General features: G+C 42.9%; 1 protein-coding gene across 2 annotated transcripts in view; it reads right to left on the reverse strand.

Moving 5' to 3' along the window:
- LOC140741282 (zinc transporter ZIP10-like) overlaps window positions 1-954 on the reverse strand; it is a 37175-nt gene extending 36221 nt beyond the window's left edge. For both annotated transcript variants that reach the window (XM_073071293.1, XM_073071292.1), the window contains exon 1: window positions 731-954. The gene's annotated coding sequence lies outside the window, so the exon portion shown is untranslated. The remainder of the gene's footprint in view (window positions 1-730) is intronic.
- Between the last annotated feature and the right edge of the window lie 17793 nt (window positions 955-18747).

An 18747-nucleotide genomic window follows, 5' to 3' on the forward strand; every position in this document is an offset into this window, starting at 1 on the left:
TATCTAACACCAGAGGGCATACATTTAAAGTGAGAGGGGGTAAATTCAAAGGAGATGTGTGGGGCAAGTTTTTTTTAATACTGAGAGTGATGGGTGTCTGGAATGTGCTGCCAGGGTGATAGTGGAGGCAGATGGGAATAGGCTTTTAAGAGACACGTGGATGTGCAGGGAACGGAGGGAAATGGAGATTGTGCAGGCAAGGAGAGATTAGACATTTACTTAATAGTTCAGCACGGACATGGTGGGCCGAAGGGCCCGATCCTGCGCTTTTCTGTTCAGGTTAGTAATGAAGGAATGACACACATCTAGACGAGCTGCCTCTTTACAAGCTTTGCTCTTCCCAGCGGTTTTATACACGATCGCAGGTATCCCTCGGTGTTCGTACTGAATGCGGCGGCTCCCGACTGCAACAGGCGCCGAGACACCCTCGAAAACAACCCCCCCCCCCCCCCCAGTTCCTAAAGCCATGTGCCCCGGGAGTTTTGCGGTCCCCACTGCCGAAAGCAAGGGGACACCCCGGCAGAGGGACACACTTAGGCTGCTGTCCAGTTGACCTCAGACCCGCCGATTCTCACAATTAAGTCACATGAACCATCGACTTTGCCTGTAACTTTAACATTCCCACCCGCTCCCTTCTAAGGCAGTACGTTAAACTTTAGATTTAGAGGGAAACAACTGGACAGGACCGGAGAGCAGGGGGAGTTGTAAACTATTGCAAAAGTGGATTTACCTGCGGCTTTTTCAGCTTACCCGCGACCCGGAATCTCCAGCGGCTTCCAGAACGACTCGAGTCTGAGAGGCAAGGTCACTAATCACTCCTGGAAGGTAATGGTTTCCACTCCCCCCTCCCCGGGAGCGCTCTCGTTAAAAAAAAAGGTGCGAACGCCCACGATGGAACGAAGTGCCGCTCCTCTCCTTCAGGCTGCGTCTGCGGGATGAGGAAGAAAGGGATTTCTTGGCGGTGATTGCGGGAGCACTGCAACTGGGGATGGTCAAGGCAGGAAAGTGCTTGGCATTGTACTTTGCACCTTATGGCACTGCCACGATGCCGCTCTGGGAGCTGTAGTATCCAGCGGGAAGTGTATTGCACCCCCTCACAATACAAGTGCATTGTGACAATAATAAACTCAGTTCCAACGCTAGCTAAATTGAAATTGGTTTATTGCTGTCACCTATACTGATACAGTGTAAAGCTTGTCTTGCACACTGTTCATACAGATAAAATCATTAAACATATAGATCACAGTGCATTGATCTGTTCTGTATGAAAGTGCAGTGCAGGTTGACAATAAGGTGCAAGAACATAAAAGGTAGATTGTGAGGTCAAAAGTCCAGCTGATGGTATAGCGAACTACTTAATAGTCATATAACAGCAGGGTAGAAGCTGTCCTTGAGCCTGGTGGATCGTGCTTTCAGGCTTTTGTATCTTCCACCCAATGGGAGAGTTGGAGAAGAGAGAATGTCCCGGGTGGGTATGACAGAGTCCATGGAGGGGTGGCTAGTTTCTGTGTCCACAACTCTCTGCAGTTTCTTGCCATCACAGGTAGAGCAGTTGCTGTACCAAGCAGTGATGCATCCAGATTGGATACTTTCTATGGTGGATTGGTAAAAATTGGGACGGATTCACTCCTAGGGACTGCAGCACCAGTGGGGAGGACTAAGAAGGTATGGTGAAAGGAGGCCAGGGAGCACTTACAGGACAGCCTTGAGTTGGCGGACTGGACGGTGTTCGGGGATTCATCTTTGAGTCTGAATGAATATGACACAATTGTCACCAACTTCATCGAGACCTGTGTGGATGAGTGTGTGCCTTTGAGAACATACTCACACCAAAAGCCATGGATCAATCAGGGAATTCATAGTCTGCTGAGGGCTAGATCTGTGGCATTCAAGACTGGTGATCCAAAACTATACGACCTATGGAAGGCTATTTTAAGGGTGAGAAAACAATTCCAATTGAAGTTCGAGACAGAATCAGATACATGCCAGCTCTGGCAGGGTTTGCAGGCCATTACTTCCTACAAAGCAAAACCTAACATCATGAATTACTGTGAAGGTTCACTCCCAGATGAGCTCAATTCCTTTTATGCACCCACTTTGAAAGGGAGAATAAAACTACACCTGTGAGAATCTCTGCAGCATCTGATGACTCTGTGATCTCTGTCTCAAGAATCCAACATCAGAACATCTTTCAAGAGGGTGAATCCTCACAAGGCATCAGGTCCTGATAGTGTGCCAGGTAGGGCTCTGAAAACCTGCGCCAACCAACTGGCAGGAGTGTTCAGGGACATTTTCAAACTCTCACTGCTGCAGTCAGAGGTTCCCACCTGCTTCAAAAGGGCAACAGTCATACCGATGTCCAAGAAGAGGAGGGTGAGCTGCCTCAATGACTATCACCCAGTTACACTCACATCTACTGTGATGAAATGCTTTGAGAGGTTGGTCATGGCTAGAATCAACTCCTGCCTCAGCAAGGATTGGGACCCACTGCAATTTGCCTATCGCCACAATAGGTTTGCAGTGAATGCAATCTCACTGGCTCTCCACTCAGACTTGGATCACCTGGACAATAGCAATACCGATGTCAGACTGCTGTTTGTTGATTAGAGCTCAGCGTTCAACACCATCATACCCTCAGTACTAACCAACAAGCTCCAAAACCTAGACCTCTGTACCTCCCTCTGCAACTGGATCTTCAACTTCCTCACTGGGAGACCACAGTCAGTGTGGATTGGAAGTAACATCTCCTCCTCAATGACAATCAACACTGGCACACCTCTGGCAGGATGTGTGCTTACCCAGTGCTCTACTCTCTCTACACCCATGATTGTGTGGCTAGGAACAGCTCAAATGCCATCTATAAATTTGCCAGAGACACAACTATTGTTGGCAGAATTTCAGATGGTGACTTCAGGAAGGGAAAGTCGAGTGAATAAACACCAGTCCTCATTGAGGGATCAGAAGTGGAAAGGGTGAGCAGTTTCAAGTTCCTGGGTGTCATCGTACGTGAAGATCTACCCTGGGCCCAACATATTGATGCAATTACAAAGAAGGCACACAAGCAGCTAAACTTCATTATGAGTTTGAGGAGATTTGGCATGTCACCAAAGACACTTGCAAATTTCTACAGATATACTGTGGAAAGCATTCTAACTGGTTGCATGACTGTCTGGTATGGAGGGGCCACTGCACAGGATCAAAATAGCTGCAGAAAATTGTAAACTCTGCTAGCTCCATCATGGGCACAAGCCTTCCCAGCACTGTGGACATCTTTAAAAGGCAATGCCTCAAAAAGACAGCATCTATTACTAAAATCCCCCACCACTCAGGACATGCCCTCTTTGCTACCATCAAAGAGGAGGTACAGGTGTCTGAAGACACTCATTCAACTTTTCAGGAATGGCTTCTTCCCCTCTGCCATCAGATTTCTGAATGGACAATGGACCCATGAATACTACCACTACTTTTATCTCTTCTCTTTTTGCACTATTTATTTGATACATTTAAAATATATACTTATTGTAATTTATGTATTTTTATAATCATGTATTGTAATGTACTGCTGCCACAAAATAACAAATTTCATGGCATATGCCAATGATATCAAACCTAATTCTGAACTTGCTACACAACTGAAATTCCCAAGGTAGGGAATATCAGAGGAAGATTCTTTAAGCAAATGCCGATTATGATGCACTTCTATGTAGGCACACAAGGAAGAGTGCAGATGTTGGAATGGAACACATATTCCTATGGAGGGAAATGAACAGTCTATGTTTTGGATGGAGACCATTCATGAGGACTGGAAAGAAAGAGGCAGAAGCCCGGATAAAAGGATGGAGTACAAGCTGGCAGGTGATAGGTGGATCCAGGTGAGGGGGGAAGGTAGGTAGGTGGGGGACAGGCGGAAAAATAGGAATGATGAGAGAAGTTGGAGCTGATTAGTGGAAGAGTCAAAGGGTTGAAGAAGATGGAACCATAGAGTAAAAGGAAAGAGGTTGGGTGAAACACAGGTCATGAGAGCAGATGAGGGGTAAGAGAAGGAGTAATGCAGCCAGAGGGCTAATTTTCATTTGGTTATCTGTTATCAGATTACAGGAGACCATTCAATAGCCTTATAGCAATGGGATAGAAGCCCCCTCCCATTGGACAGAAGATACAAAAGCCTGAAAGCATGTACCACCAGGCTCAAGGACAGCTTCTACCCCGCTGGTATCAGACTATTCAAAGTGCGGTGCAATGGCCATAAGAAGGTAGATTATGAGGTCAAAAGTCCATCTTATTGTACAAGGGCTCCATTGAAGAGTCTGATAACAGTGGGGTAGAAGCTTTCCTTGAGTCTGATGATACATCTCTTGGGCTTTTGTATTTTTTGTCCGATGGGAGGGAGGAGAAAGGTGCCCCATATTTTGTCCCTTCTCGATCAGTACGTGGAGCTGTATAACACAGGAACAGGCACTTCAGCCTACCGTTTCTGATGTGAAGTTTGTTGTTATGCGGCAGTAATGTGGTGCAAAGACATAAAATGACTATAAATTACAAAAATAAAGGACTAGTGCAAAAGAAGGAATAGTGAGACAGTGTTCATGGACTGTTCAGAAATCTGATGGGGAGGGGGAAGAAGCTGTTCCTGAATCATTGAGTGTGTGCCTTCAGGCTCCCGTGTCTCCTCCCCGATGGTCGTAATAAGAAGAGGGCATGGCCTGGATATCCATGCCAAATTAAACTGCGCACTGCAGATTGTCAACAATCATTGCACACAGCTACTTTCTCATATGGACATGAAACATCTCACACTCAGTACTTTGAAAAAAGGAGCAAATAGGTTCTTCCCAGTGTTTTGACGTCAGTATCCACCCCTCAGTCCCCTATCACCTGCCAGCTCTTGAGTGACCACTTCCTCCACCTCTTTAGACTGGATAACTCCCCTCTTTGTTTCCAGTCCTGATGAAGGGTTTTGACCTGAATGTTGACTGACAACATCTCCCTCCAGAGATGCTATCTGACTCATTGAGTTTTCCAATGTCCTCTGTGTGTTACTTCAGATTTCTAGCATTCATAGGCTCTTGTGTCTGCACTAAAGACTAATGTGGCCATTGGTGTTCACGAGGCCTTGTTGTGTGCAAATTGGCTGTGCGTTTCCTACATTAGGACAGTCACTGCACTACAGTAATACTTCATTAAGTGGCCATGCAAGGTTTTCTTTCTTAATTCCTACTACTATGTGCCCCACTTCCTACGTGCTGCTGTCCCTCAGTATTTCTTCCACTTCTGCTCGACAGTGTGGCATTCTCATGGCCTTGTACTGAATAGCTATCCGGATTTTGCATTCAAGTCTCTGGAGGATGGAGTTAGAGGAGAATCTGGCCACATAATCCGTGAGCGTAAAGGAGTTTTCACTGACAGGTAAGTGTGTGACCAATGAGTTGGGTTGAACAGGCAGGTGTGGTTCTGTTATCCAGTTGATCCAATTATAATGGACTCTTTTTTTTGTAGGGTCTCTGTTGTACCGTTGTGATCTGTGAAGTCAAATAGCAATAGAGCAGATGTACATGCTGATATGTCTGATGCCTAACAGGAGATAACTTGTTGTCAGCTCTTGTGGTAAGTATTCAACTATAGACCAACTGATGAACTATAAATTATTCTGTTGCAAAGAAACAATTTTGAAGGTACAGTATCATTAAATAAAGCATTTTTTGATCTTCCTAACCTGGATTACAGGGAAATGATTTACACCTATTGTTTGAATACTGTAATTGGAATTAGAATTGGTTTATTATTGTCACGTGTACCAAAAAAGATTGCGAAAAGCTTGTTCATACTGTTTGTACAGATCAGATCATTATACAAAATATTGATATAAAATCAGGTAAAGCAATAACAGTGTCACAGCTACAGAGAAAGTGCAATGCGGGTAAACAATAAGATGCAAGGTCATAATGATGTAGATTGTGAGGTCAATAGTCCAACTTATTGTACTAGGGAACCATTCAGTAGTTTTATAACACCGGGATAGAACCAGTCCTTGAGCCTGATGGGAGGGGGGAGAAGAGAGAATGTCTGGGGTGGGAGGGGTCTTTGATTATTCTGTCTGTTTCACTGAGGCAGTGAGAAGTGTAGACAGAGTCCGTGGAGGGGAGGCTGGTTTCCATGATGTGCTGAGCTGTGTCCACAACTCTCCGCAGTTTCTTGTGGTCACGGGCAGAGCAGTTGTCATAACAAGCTGTGAAGCATCCAGGCAGGATGCTTTCTATGGTGCATTGATAAACATTGGTGAGGGTCGAGAGAGGCATGTAAAATTTCTTTAGCCTCTTGGCCATGATGTCTATGTGGCTGTACCAACACAGGTGGATGTTCACACCTCTGAACTTGAAGCTCTCAACCTCAGCACTGTTGATTAGACAGGAGAATGTGCCCTGCTTCCCCTTCCTGAAGTCCAAGAACAGCTATTTTGTTTTGCTGACATTGAGGGAAAGGTTGTTGTCATGAAACATGGGACTAAGCTCTCTATCTCCTTTCTGTCCTCCAGCTCATAGTTATTTGAAATGCAGCTCAATGTGATGGTATCATCTGCAAATGTGTAGATGGAGTTAGAGGAGAATCTGGCCACATAATCCGTGAGCGTAAAGGAGTTTAGGAGGGGGCTGAGGACACAACCTTGTGGAGCACCAGCTTTCCAATTTGGCATGTTGCTGCCTCTATTTACTGATTTTGCAGTCTACAGGAAGTGAAGGATCCAGTTGCAGAGGGAGGTGTTGACCAGAGTTTGGAATTATAGTATTGAAGGCAGAACTGTAGTCAATAAACAATAGTCTAACATAGGTGTCTTTACTCTTCAGATGCTCCAGAGATGAGTGTAGGGCCAGAGAGATGGGGTCTGCTGTAGAACTGTTACAGCGGTAGTCGAATTGCTACCGAATAACAACATAGTTATGTATATACAAAAAGTTCTAAGTAGTTGTTATATACTAATTGTGTTATTTTCCTGCAAATTAAATATTGATTCTTAACTGGTTGCACTGGTGTGATTAATCCTCTGAGTCATTAATCCTTTCGAACCCAGGACATGGGACAGTATAGTATGGGAACAGGCCCTTCGGCCCACGATGCCATGCCAAATTGATTAAACTAGTAATTAATCCCTTCTGCCCACATAACGACCATATCCCTCCATTCTCTGCCTGTTTAAGAGCCTGTTAAATACCTTTGTCACATTTGCCTCCACCACCACCCCTGGCAGCACATTCCAGGCACCCAACTCTCTCTGTGTAAAAAAACTTGACTCACACATCTCCTTTGAACTTTAGGCTGGATAGATATTATAGTATATTGTTATAAGTATTATTTACAAACTATCCACCTTGACAATAACCCAAATGCAAAAGAATAGACTGAAACATGGGATTAAATCTGTGCCTACAGCCACTAGGCTGCGAGCATTTAATTGTAACAGATGTAATCTGCCACAAGAGAAAGACTATGCTCATAATTTCAGGAGCAAAACATTGCAATGCTGAAAATGTGAAATCTAACAGAAAGTACTGTGCAGATTAGTCAGCAAAGTTACTGTTTCAGTTTGTTACACTCTGCAGACATTGGCTGAGCTACTAAGTATTTCCAGCACGTATTGCTACACTTTATCAATAAATTGAACATGTTTCTTCCCCTCCCTTTCACTGTTGTCCTCTCTTGTCTTAGGAAGTTGTTAGCATTCATTTTGAGAGGACTAGAATATAAAAGTAAGGATGTAATGCTGATGCTTAATAAGGTGTTGGCCAGACTGCATTTGGAATATTCTGAACAGTTTTGGGCCCTGTATCTGAGGGAAGGACTTGCTGTCTTTGGAGAGGCTCCAGAGGAGGTTCACAAGAATAATCCTGGGAGCGAAAGGCTTAAACTATGTGGAGCGTTTGATGTCTCTGGGCCTGTACTCGATGGGGTTCAGAAGGATCTCATTGAGACCTACCAGATAGAGTGGCTACCAGATGGAGAGTCAAGACATTGGGTAGATTTAAGGCAAAGTTTGATAGGTTCTAGATTGGTAAGGGGGTTAAGGGTAACAGGGCGAAAGCAGGAGAATGGGGTAAAGAAATCAGCTAGAGTAGACTCAATGGGCCACATGGCCTAAATTTGTTCCTATGTCCTTTGGTCTAAGATCAGGTTACAGTTCCATCATCACAAGGTCCAACTTTTCATGCAAGCAACCAATCATCATGTGAGAGAAGTGGTAGGGTATTTGACTAAAAGGATTATCACAGCTGATGTATTCATGATCACCTTGGTGCATGTGATGTCTATAATGTGCTGTAATCCAGTTGCCATCAATGTCCTCCAGTGGCTGAGTGGGATGTGAAGATGACTATCCTCTATGACAATGCCTCATTGTTGATCTGATGACCTGATATTTTATGTAATTTCTATTAAACACTGAGGAATGTTTCACTGAGAGCAGCAGATCAGTGTGGCCGTTTCTTCTGCAAAGCAACCCTCAATTACTTAGCTCAGAACAGGCCAGGTACCTGAGCAAGGGCCATGGCTGAGGCCAAGACCTTCCAGGTTTGTGTATCCCAGTGTCACCTTGGACTTTGTCTGCAGCAAAGTGAGCATTCAGGGTCATCCATGCACCCCCTTGAATGTAGTAATGTATCTGCCTTTCAATCAGATCTTGGCTAATCTGTGACCCAAGATTTACCTGCCTAAACTCTGTAAGATAACTAAACAAAACCCATCATATCAGGAAGCACCAAATGACCTTTAGTCTAGACAGCTTTCTGTGGGGGAGAACTCCAGCTTCAAACTATCCTTTGTCAAAAGTGCTTCTTGACATCACCCCTGAATAAACTGATTCTAAATTCAATTATACAGTATGCTCTGACACAAATGTGTCAAAGCATATACTGCTACCTCAGTAAAACAGCCAGAATAATCAAAGGCCCCACTCAACCCCCCCCCCCCCCCCCCCCCATCAGGCATAAGATACAAAAGCCTTAAAGTAAATACCATCACACTCAAGGACAGCATCCATTCACTTTTGGGGACTGCAGCTCATGTTTTCAGTATTATTTCTTTGTTTTTTTTAACTATTTGCACGATTTGTTATGTGTGATTTTTCATGGATTCCACTGTATTTCTTTATTTTTGTGTTAGTGCCTGCAAGAAAATTAATCAAGGTTGTATATGGTATACATACTTCAATAATAAATTTACTTTGAACTTTCCTCCAGCATTTTGTGTGTGTTGCTCTAGGTTTCCAGCATCTGCAGAATCTCTTGTGTTTAGGTTAACCTCTCTCTCTCCTCCCTTTCCCCCATCCTTCCTTTGCTCTGTTGAACTTGTAGCATATTTAGTATCTCAAAATGTTTCATTTCAGTCTTCAAGCCAAGTCCTTCTAATTAATCTTTAAAGACTGGTATCATTGTCACAGTGCATTTTTACCAAAACATTTTGTGTCAAAGTGGTCATTTGAATATTTTTAATCTTGCCTTGTCCTTTGCCTCATCAATTGGATCTACCAGGAGCAACAACAAGGCACTGGAGTTATTCAATGATCCCTTTGTGTATGTTAGTGAAAGCAGATTGATGTTGAAGTTTCAATCTACAGGTGGATCCAAGTACATCTTGCGATAAACAAGGAAGGGCACAAACTCATCCCAATCACCAATCACATAACCTGCCTGTTATGACAAATTACATCAAGTCACAGAGTTAATAGAACACAGAACTAGGCCCTTCAGCCCAACTGGTCTATACTGACCAAGACTCTTATCCAGCCTTGTCCCATTCGCCTGCGTTTGGCTCATATCCCTCTAAACCAGGGGTTACCAACCTGGGGTCCGTGGACCCCTTGCTTAATGGTATTGGTTCATGGCATAAAAAAGGTTGGGAACCCTTGCTCTAAACATTTCCTATTCATGTTCTTGTCCAAGGGTCTTCTACCTAAATAGGAGGTGCAGTATAGAAATGGGCCCTTTTGTGCCAATGTTTATGCTTCACATGAGCCTCCTCAATCCCCACCCATCCATTCTCCTTTGAGTATTAATCCATCCTCCCCTTAAATATATCAATGCTTTTGGCCTCAGCCACTTCACACAGGACCAATACTGGCATTCTCAATACTGTCTGAGTAAATGTTGAAAAGTGCAGGAATTGTGGCTGAATCCTTTCTAATGGGTGGTGAGGAAAGCATGCTTGCCAACTCAGTTCTTGTTGAGTTATTCTTTAACCTAATATATTGTATCACATGCTTACTCCATTGAAACATTAGCTGTGTGTAATTGAGGTTCATAGGTTACAGATACAAAAACAACATGTAAACACAATGACTGCCTACATTTAATCAGTGTTCCAAAAAGTTTCACAATCAGGACTGAGTTTGGTACGAAACTCCACATGCAATGCTGAACTGTGCAGCTGAGGAAGGCGGCAGCATCGACAAGTCCCATGCAGAGTGAGCCAATTTCATCCGGGTGCTGTCATGTTGAAATGGTTCAGTTGTCCTCCTTTGCTTCACATTAAGTATGGTAAATTGTTTTATTATTGTCACAAGTAGCAAGGTCCAGTGGAAAACTTTGTTTTGCATCCCATCTACACAGATCATTTTACCACATCAGTACATTGAGGTAGTACAAGGGGAAGTAATAACAGAATGGAGTGTCACAGTTACAGAGAAAGTACAGTGTAAGCAGACAATAAGATGCAAGAGCACGACAAGGTAGACTGTGAGGCTAAGAGTTCATCTGATTGTACTAGCTAATAGGGAATAATCTTATAACAGTGGGTTGAAGCTGTCCTTGAGCCTGGTGGTTCAGGCTTTCAGGCTTTTACTTCTGCCCGATGGGAGAGGGGAGAGGAGAGAATGCCTGGGCCAGGTGGGGTCTTCGATGATGCTGGCTGCTTTACCAAGTCAGCGGGAAGTGTAGACAGAGTCCATAAAGGGGAGGCTGGCGCTGAGTTGTATCCACAACTCTGCAGATTTTTGCAGTCGCAGGTAGAGTAGTTGCTGAACCAAACCATGATACATCCAGATACAATGCCTTCTATGGTGTATCTATAAAAATTGGTGACGGCCACCAGGGACATACCAGATTTAGAGAAGGGCAATCAGTGAATCAAGCTGTGGTTCTGTGGGCAGCACACTCCACTGAGTTAGGAGATTATACGATAAAACACTAAGATATAGGAGCAGAATTAGGCCATTTGTCCCATCAAGTCTGCTCTGCCACTTCATCGTGCGATCAAGTCCTATTGCTGTTTATTGCTGTGTACTAACCGTCTGTCATGTTCTGTACACTCCATCTCCAACTGAGGGGGAAAGGTTTCATATAAATGCAGCCCTCACCCCGATATCTCCCTCCTGGCTACTGTAAACAAGACCCAAGTCAATGCCAAATAGGTTAATATTGTTCTGAACCAGGATAAAAACCCTCCCCTCCTAAATTGTCCTCCTCTCACTACTAGTGCTGCCTTATTTGAAAAGCTGATATACAGGATGAGCTTAATCATAAGCAGCGGCTACTTGGGGTACAGACATCCATGGCACAAAACCCTGTAATAACTAAATAAATCCCACATGGATTCAGGCAGAATTTCCCTCAAGTGCTGGAAGTGGTTTTGATTACAGCAATCTTGAGTATTGAACTTGAAAAAATATATTTGAAATGAATAAAAATTCAGAAAGTCAAGGGTTTAAATCCCATTTCTGAAATGGGGGGACACAAGTCCAGGCTGCTTCTCCAGTATTGGACTGAGGGAAAGATTGTACAAGGGAAGTGCTGCCCACTCATTTGGTAATAAATTTGGTAAACTGGTTTATTGTTGCCACAAGTGCTGAGGTACAGTGAAAAAGTTGTTTTGCATGCCATCTATACAGATCATTTCACCGCATTAGTGCACTGAAGTAGTTCAAAGGAAAAGAATAACACAATGCAGAACAAAGTGTTACAGTTACAGAGAAAGTGCAGTGCAGGCAGACAATAAGATGCAGACCATAACAAGGTAGGTTGTGAGGTCAAGAGTCCATGTTATTGTAGAAGGGGACCATTCAATAGTCTTATAGCAATGGGATAGAAAATGTTCTTGAGCCTGGAGGTACAGTACATGCCTTCAGACTTTTGTATATTCTGCCCAGTGGAAAAGGAGAGGAATGAGAATGCCTGGGGTTTAATCTATCCTTGTTCACAACCAGCTGAGTGCAGCCTCAGTCTAAAATGCTTAAAGATTACCTTTATTTGTCAGATGTACATTGAAACATAGTGAAATGCATCATTTGCATCAAATCAAGTCAGTGAGGATTGTGCTGAGCAGCCTGTAAATGTGCTTTGTTTCTTAAAGAACAGCATCCAACATTTACTTACCACGAGACTAAGACGCTAATGTTATGACCCATAAACTCGTACCTACTTCTACTGCTGTGCTTCCATCTTTACCCTATTCTGTGAATTTATTTGATTCTTGGGATTCCAGGTTTGTTGTACAAAGAACAATTAAGCAAACTAGATTTGCACTCCCTTGGGTTTAGCGAGATGAGATGCAATCTCAATGAAACATATAAAATTCATATGAGGCTTGACATATGCAAGGATAATATTTTCCTTGGAATCTAGAAAAGGGTCAAGACAGAGATGCAGGGGCCCTGGCAGAGGTACTTAAAATGTCCTTGGACACGAGTGAACTGCCCAAGGATTATGGGATAGCTAATGTTGTTCCATTGTTCAAGAAGGGGTCCAAAAATAAACCGGGAAATTATAGGCCGGTGAGCCTGACATCAGTAGTGGGTATGTTATTGGAAGGTATTATAAGGGACCGGATATACAATGGGTAGACAAATCCTGATTTGGGATAGTTAACATAGCTTCTGTGTGTGGTAGGTTGTGTCCAACTAATCTTAAAAGATTATGAAGGAAAGACAGTGGATGTTGTCTAGATGGACTTTAACAAGGCCTTTGACAAAGTCCCACATGGGAGGTTAGTGAAGAGGTTCAGTCGCTCAGTATTCAGGATGAGGTAGTAGGTTGGATTAGACATTGGTTTTGCGGGAAAGCCAGAGTGGTAGTAAATGGTTGTCTCTCTGACCGGAGGCCTGTGACTAGTGTTGTGCCGCAGGGATCGGTGCTGGGTCCATCGTTGTTTATCTATAAATCTATATAGATTTTCACGTTTTTTATCTCTCTCTCTGCCCCAAGCACACACACAAAACATTTAATGAAACATTTAAAGAGGTTTAAAAGAAGCATTTATTAACGGTATTTGTGGAAAAACAGTGCAAAATGGTGAGGTGTATTCAATATACAAGCAATCAATTGTACCTCACAAATTACACAGTATTCATCTGTGTAATCAATCCATTAACTGATATTATTGCCGAATGCATGAATATTTAAAAAAAATTAGTGCCTGCAGTATTTGTTAGCTACTAAGCAACAGAGGTGAATTTCCACAGACTAGCAGATTTGAACTTTACAGTGAGAAGCTGATCTCCTGCAATATCAGATTATTACCACTGTGTGGCAATGACACGTCATTTGTCCTACTTCATGCAGTGATTGCAGTCTGGAAATAGATCTAAATGTAGAACATCCCCGAAGGAACAAACAAATTGGAAAAAAAATTGTCCTATTTCTTATGAGCCTCACTTATTCCTCAGCCTATTTCCCCTTGAACTGAGTGGCTTGCTAACCCATTTCCAAAGACAGTCAAGGCAGAGGTGTCATCGGCAAACTTGAATATGGCATTGGTGCTGTGCTTGGTTACACAGTCATAAGTGTAAAGGAAGTACAGCAGGGGGCTAAGCACACAGCCTTGTTGTGCACCTGTGCTCATAGAGATCGTGGAGATGATGTTGCCAATCTGAACTGACTGGAGGCCTGCAAGTGAGGAAATCGAGGATCCAAAGTTCAAAGTTATTATTAAAGTACGTATTCAACCTTGAGATTCATTTTCTTGTGGGCAATTACAATAAGTACAAGAAACACAACAGAATCACTGAAAGACTGTACCCAACAGGATGGCCAAAAACCAATTTTCCAAAAAAAAACTGTGCAAATACAAAAAGAAAGAATAAAATAAATGAATAAGCGATAAATGTCGAGATCATGAGATGAAGAGTCCTTGAAAGTGAGTCCATAGGTTATGGGAACAGTTCAGTGATCGGGCAATTGAAGTTATCCCCTTTGGTTCAAAAACCTAATGTTTGAGGGGTAATAACTGTCCTGAACTAGTGGTGTAGGTGCTAAGGCTCCTGAACCTTCTTCCTGATGGCAGTAGTGAGAAGAGAGCACAGCCTGAATGGTCAGGGCCCTTGAAGATGGATGCTGCCGGTGGGGAGGGCTTTACCCATGGTGAACTGGGTTGTATCCACTACGTTTTGTAGGATTCTCCATACAAGGGCATTGGTGCAACCAGTCAGTATATTCTCCACTGCACATCTATAGAAGTTTGTCAAAGTTTTAGATCTTTACAAACTTCTAAGAAAATTAGAGGTGCTGTTGTGTCTTCTTTGCATTGGCACTTACTTGCTGGGCCCAGGACAGATCCTCTGAAACGATAACACCAAGGAATTTAAAGTTGCTGACCCTCTCCCACCAATGAGGACTGGCTTATGGACCTCTGATTTCTTCCTCTTGAAATCAATAATCTGCTTCTTGGTCTTGCTGACATTGAGTGAGAGGTTACTGCTGAGTCACCACTCAACCAATACCTCCAGTTACACAAGGGGTATTGAAGCCTAGGTATTGAAGTTTATCAATGGTTTTAAGGGGACAATAGTATTGAATGCCAAGGCTCTTGAACCAAAGGGGATAACTTTACTCACCCCATCAATGAACTGTTCCCACAACCTATGGACTCACTTTCAAGGACTAAACAAATCAGTTTCCTGATGTTTATTAGTTATTCATTTACTATTGTGTATTTTTTTCTTGTTTTGTACGTTTGTATTTACACAGTTGTTGTTCGTCCTGTTGAAGGCAGTCTTTCATTGATTCTATTGTGTTTCATGTATCTACTGTGAATGGCTACAAGAGAATGAATCTCAGGGTTGTATATGGTAACATACATGTACTTTGAACTTTGAATTCAATCCGACTGGTGGGTCCAAAGTCACATACAGGGTAAGGGCAGCACCCCCAAAGTCATCAGTGAACGTGAAGGGTTTTTATTTAAAATAACAATCCCATAGTTTTGTGGTCACCATGACAGATTTTAAAAAGTTATAATTTAACTTGTTTCTTAAGCTTGAATTTAAATTCACTATCTGGCATGGGATTTGAACTCACAGCTCTGGTTAAGTAGTCCAGTAACAGAGCCACAGCACTTTTAAATTCTTGATTAATGATGATTTTGACTTTAAAAAAACCATTAGGAAGATACCAGGTTCAGATCCCCATTCTGCAGTGTGTAAATAGATCTCACTGCTACCATAGTAGAGGTGTGGAAGAAGATTCTTCAGGGTGGGAGAATCACCCAGTAACCTAAACAGCGTGTGGGGGTAGGACCAGACATGGTCACATTTAGTGTCAGAGATTTTCATACTTGCTTTGAGGTAGAAAAGTGGCCCTGCAATTCTTGCAGAATTGACATTGATGGTAATAAAACCATCTCCTGAATTTATCTGCTGCCACCAGGCATTTCTTTGACAATGCAAGGCAACTCCTTTACCAACCTGCAAAACATAACAACTGGCATTTCTATTGTGCTTTTCACAACTTGAGAACATCCTGAAGAGCTTTCAAGTCAATGAAGTGCTACTGACTTACAGTCACTGAATCGCAGCATGAGAGAGACCTGATTGTCTGTTTTAGTGATTTTGGTGAGGTATAAATGTTGGCTCCAGGACAACCATTTACAAAATTATAAAAAGCACAGCATTCTACTTCTATAGTTATCCCAAAAAATTAAGGGACTGAGAGATCAGGGTTTTATACAGAGCTCCCACTCTGGCTTGTGTAAAATTGTTTCCACTGTTGGCACTTTAAAAGTCAAAAAAGCAGTGCATGTTCTGAAAGGACTCATTCAGTTACAGAACACAAGTACTGCAGGTGGAAACCATACACAATGGCACATAGGAAGCATTGAGGGGGGCCTTGACAAGTTTACTGAGATAGGAAACATAGTTGTTCATTCAATGTACTCACGGCCAAGTGGGAATATATACCATTATCAGCAATATGCTCAAATGTACAAAATATACTAGTAGGCCACAGATGATATACCGTGTACATTTCTTATCACTACAATATAGAAAGGATGCAACAGGACCGTAGAATGTGTGAGATTTATGAGGATTTGCCACTGTAGATGAAATGACTAAGGTTATTTTCTACAGAACAGAGGAGAGATTTGATTTGAGCTGTCTTCAACTACCGAGGGTTTATTTCCTTGGCAGGGATATTGGTAACCAAAGGAATATGAATATAAAAGAATTAGTAGGATTACAAGGCAACCAAAGATTTATTTCTCCACTCAGAGGGTGGTGGTCTGTATCTCATTGCCTTGCAGGGCAACATAGAACTTGGAATAAACAGCACAAGACAGGTCCTTTGGCCATTATATTTTGCTGAATTAATTAAGCCAATAACTCCTAATTAATCTAATTCCTCTTCCCCACACACTGACTACATCCCTCCCTTCTCTGCATATTCATGTGCTTACATAAGAGTCTCCTATGCTATTGGCCTCCACCACCACCCATGTTAGCGTATTCTAGGCCTCACCACAATTTAAAGATTCCCGGATGAGCTTGTGAGAAGCCATAGCCTACAGGACACCAGACTAAACAGTAGGAAATGGGTCGACTGAATACCTTCCACACTTCAGCTGGTAGAGATAATTTCTGTGTCGTGTACTGCAACTTCTACCATTTTATCACTTGCATTAAGGCAGTACCTTTCACAAAACCCTGAAGGGTTTTACAGCCAATTAAGCACTCTTCAAACATTCTTATTTGCCACCAGATACAGCAGTCAATTTGCACACAGGAAGGTCCAACAAACAGTAATGCAGTAGTGAATCAGATTACTTTTGACTATGATGTTGGTTTGAAGAATAAATATAGCACCCAGGATCTTTTATATCCATCAACAGAGCAGATGATGTCTCTGTTTTACAATGCACCTGAAAGATGACTCCCCCAAATGTGCAGCCAGTCCTCAGTACTCTGCTGGGAAAATCACTTTGGATTCTGTGCTCTAGATTGTGACATGGGGCCTTCTGACTCAGTGAGATCGCTTCCCCGTGAACCACATCAGAACAGCAAGGGCACTTTCTTTTAAATAAAGTAACCCAGAAAACCTACAAAAGCTAAACATCATTGGTGCTGGAAATCTGAAGAAGAAACAGAAAATGCTGGTACTAACTAAGGTCAGGCAGCATTGGCAGGCTCCCCAGGATCGCGTGCTCAGTCCACTGCTGTTCACTCTGCTGACCCACGACTGTGCTGCAACACACAGCTCGAACCATATCATCAAGTTCACCGATGATACGACTGTGGTGGGTCTCATCAGCAAGAACGACGAGTCAGCTTACAGAGAGGAGGTGCAGCGGCTAACGGACTGGTGCAGAGCCAACAACCTGTCTCTGAATGTGAACAAAACAAATGGTTGTTGATTTCAGGAGGGCACAGAGTGACCACTCCCCGCTGAACATAGACGGCTCCTTGGTAGAGATCGTAAAGAGCACCAAATTTCTTGGTGTTCACCTGACGGAGAATCTCACCTGGTCCCTCAACACCAGCTCCATAGCAAAGAAAGCCCAGCAGCGTCTCTACTTCTTGCGAAGGCTGAGGAAAGTCCATCTCCCACCCCCCATGCTCATCACATTCTACAGGGGTTGTATTGAGAGCATCCTGAACAGCTGCATCACTGCCTGGTTTGGAAATTGCACCATCTCAGATCGCAAGACCCTGCAGAGGATAGTGAGGTCAGCTGAGAAGATCATCGGGGTCTCTCTTCCAGCCATCACGGACATTTACACTACACGCTGCATCCGCAAAGGAAACAGCATTATGAAGGACCCCATGCACCCCTCATACAATCTATTCTCCCCCCTGCCGTCTGGGAAAAGGCTCCGAAGCATTCAGGCCCTCACGACCAGACCATGTAACAGTTTCTTCCCCCAAGCTATCAGACTCCTCAATACCCGAAGCCTGGACTGACACCTTGCCCTACTGTCCTGTTTATTATTTATTGTAATGCCTGCACTGTTTTTGTGCACTTTATGCAGTCCAGTGTAGGTCTGTAGTCTAGTGCAGCTTTCTCTGTGTTTTTTTTATTACGTAGTTCAGTCTAGTTTTTTGTACTGTGTCATGTAACACCACGGTCCTGAAAAACATTGTCTCATTTTTACTATGCACTGTACTAGCAGTTATGGTTGAAATGACAATAAAAGTTGACTTGACTTGACTAAACATTAAAGCTGGGAAAAGGTTGAGATAAAACAAGCTTTAGGTTGGAGAGAAAAGGGAAGGGATTGAAAGAATGAAGGTAATGCCTCTGATATAATGGAGACTGAATGACTCTAATGTTGGTGGTGCTGACAGAGAGAGTGGAGAGCTCTAAATAGGAGACAATTGAAATCTGAAGTTTCTGGTAAGGGGAAAGAAGATTAAATAAAAACCAAATATGATAGAAATGGGAAATACAAGGCTGGAGTTAAATGTTGATTTATGAAGGCTATATATAATGTGCCAAGTCTCAAGATGAGATTGAAGTGTATGAGACTGAGAGGCAATCTTGTAGAGGTGTATAAAAT

This window comes from Hemitrygon akajei, chromosome 18, assembly GCF_048418815.1.
Source record: "Hemitrygon akajei chromosome 18, sHemAka1.3, whole genome shotgun sequence".
Classification (NCBI taxonomy): domain Eukaryota; kingdom Metazoa; phylum Chordata; class Chondrichthyes; order Myliobatiformes; family Dasyatidae; genus Hemitrygon; species Hemitrygon akajei.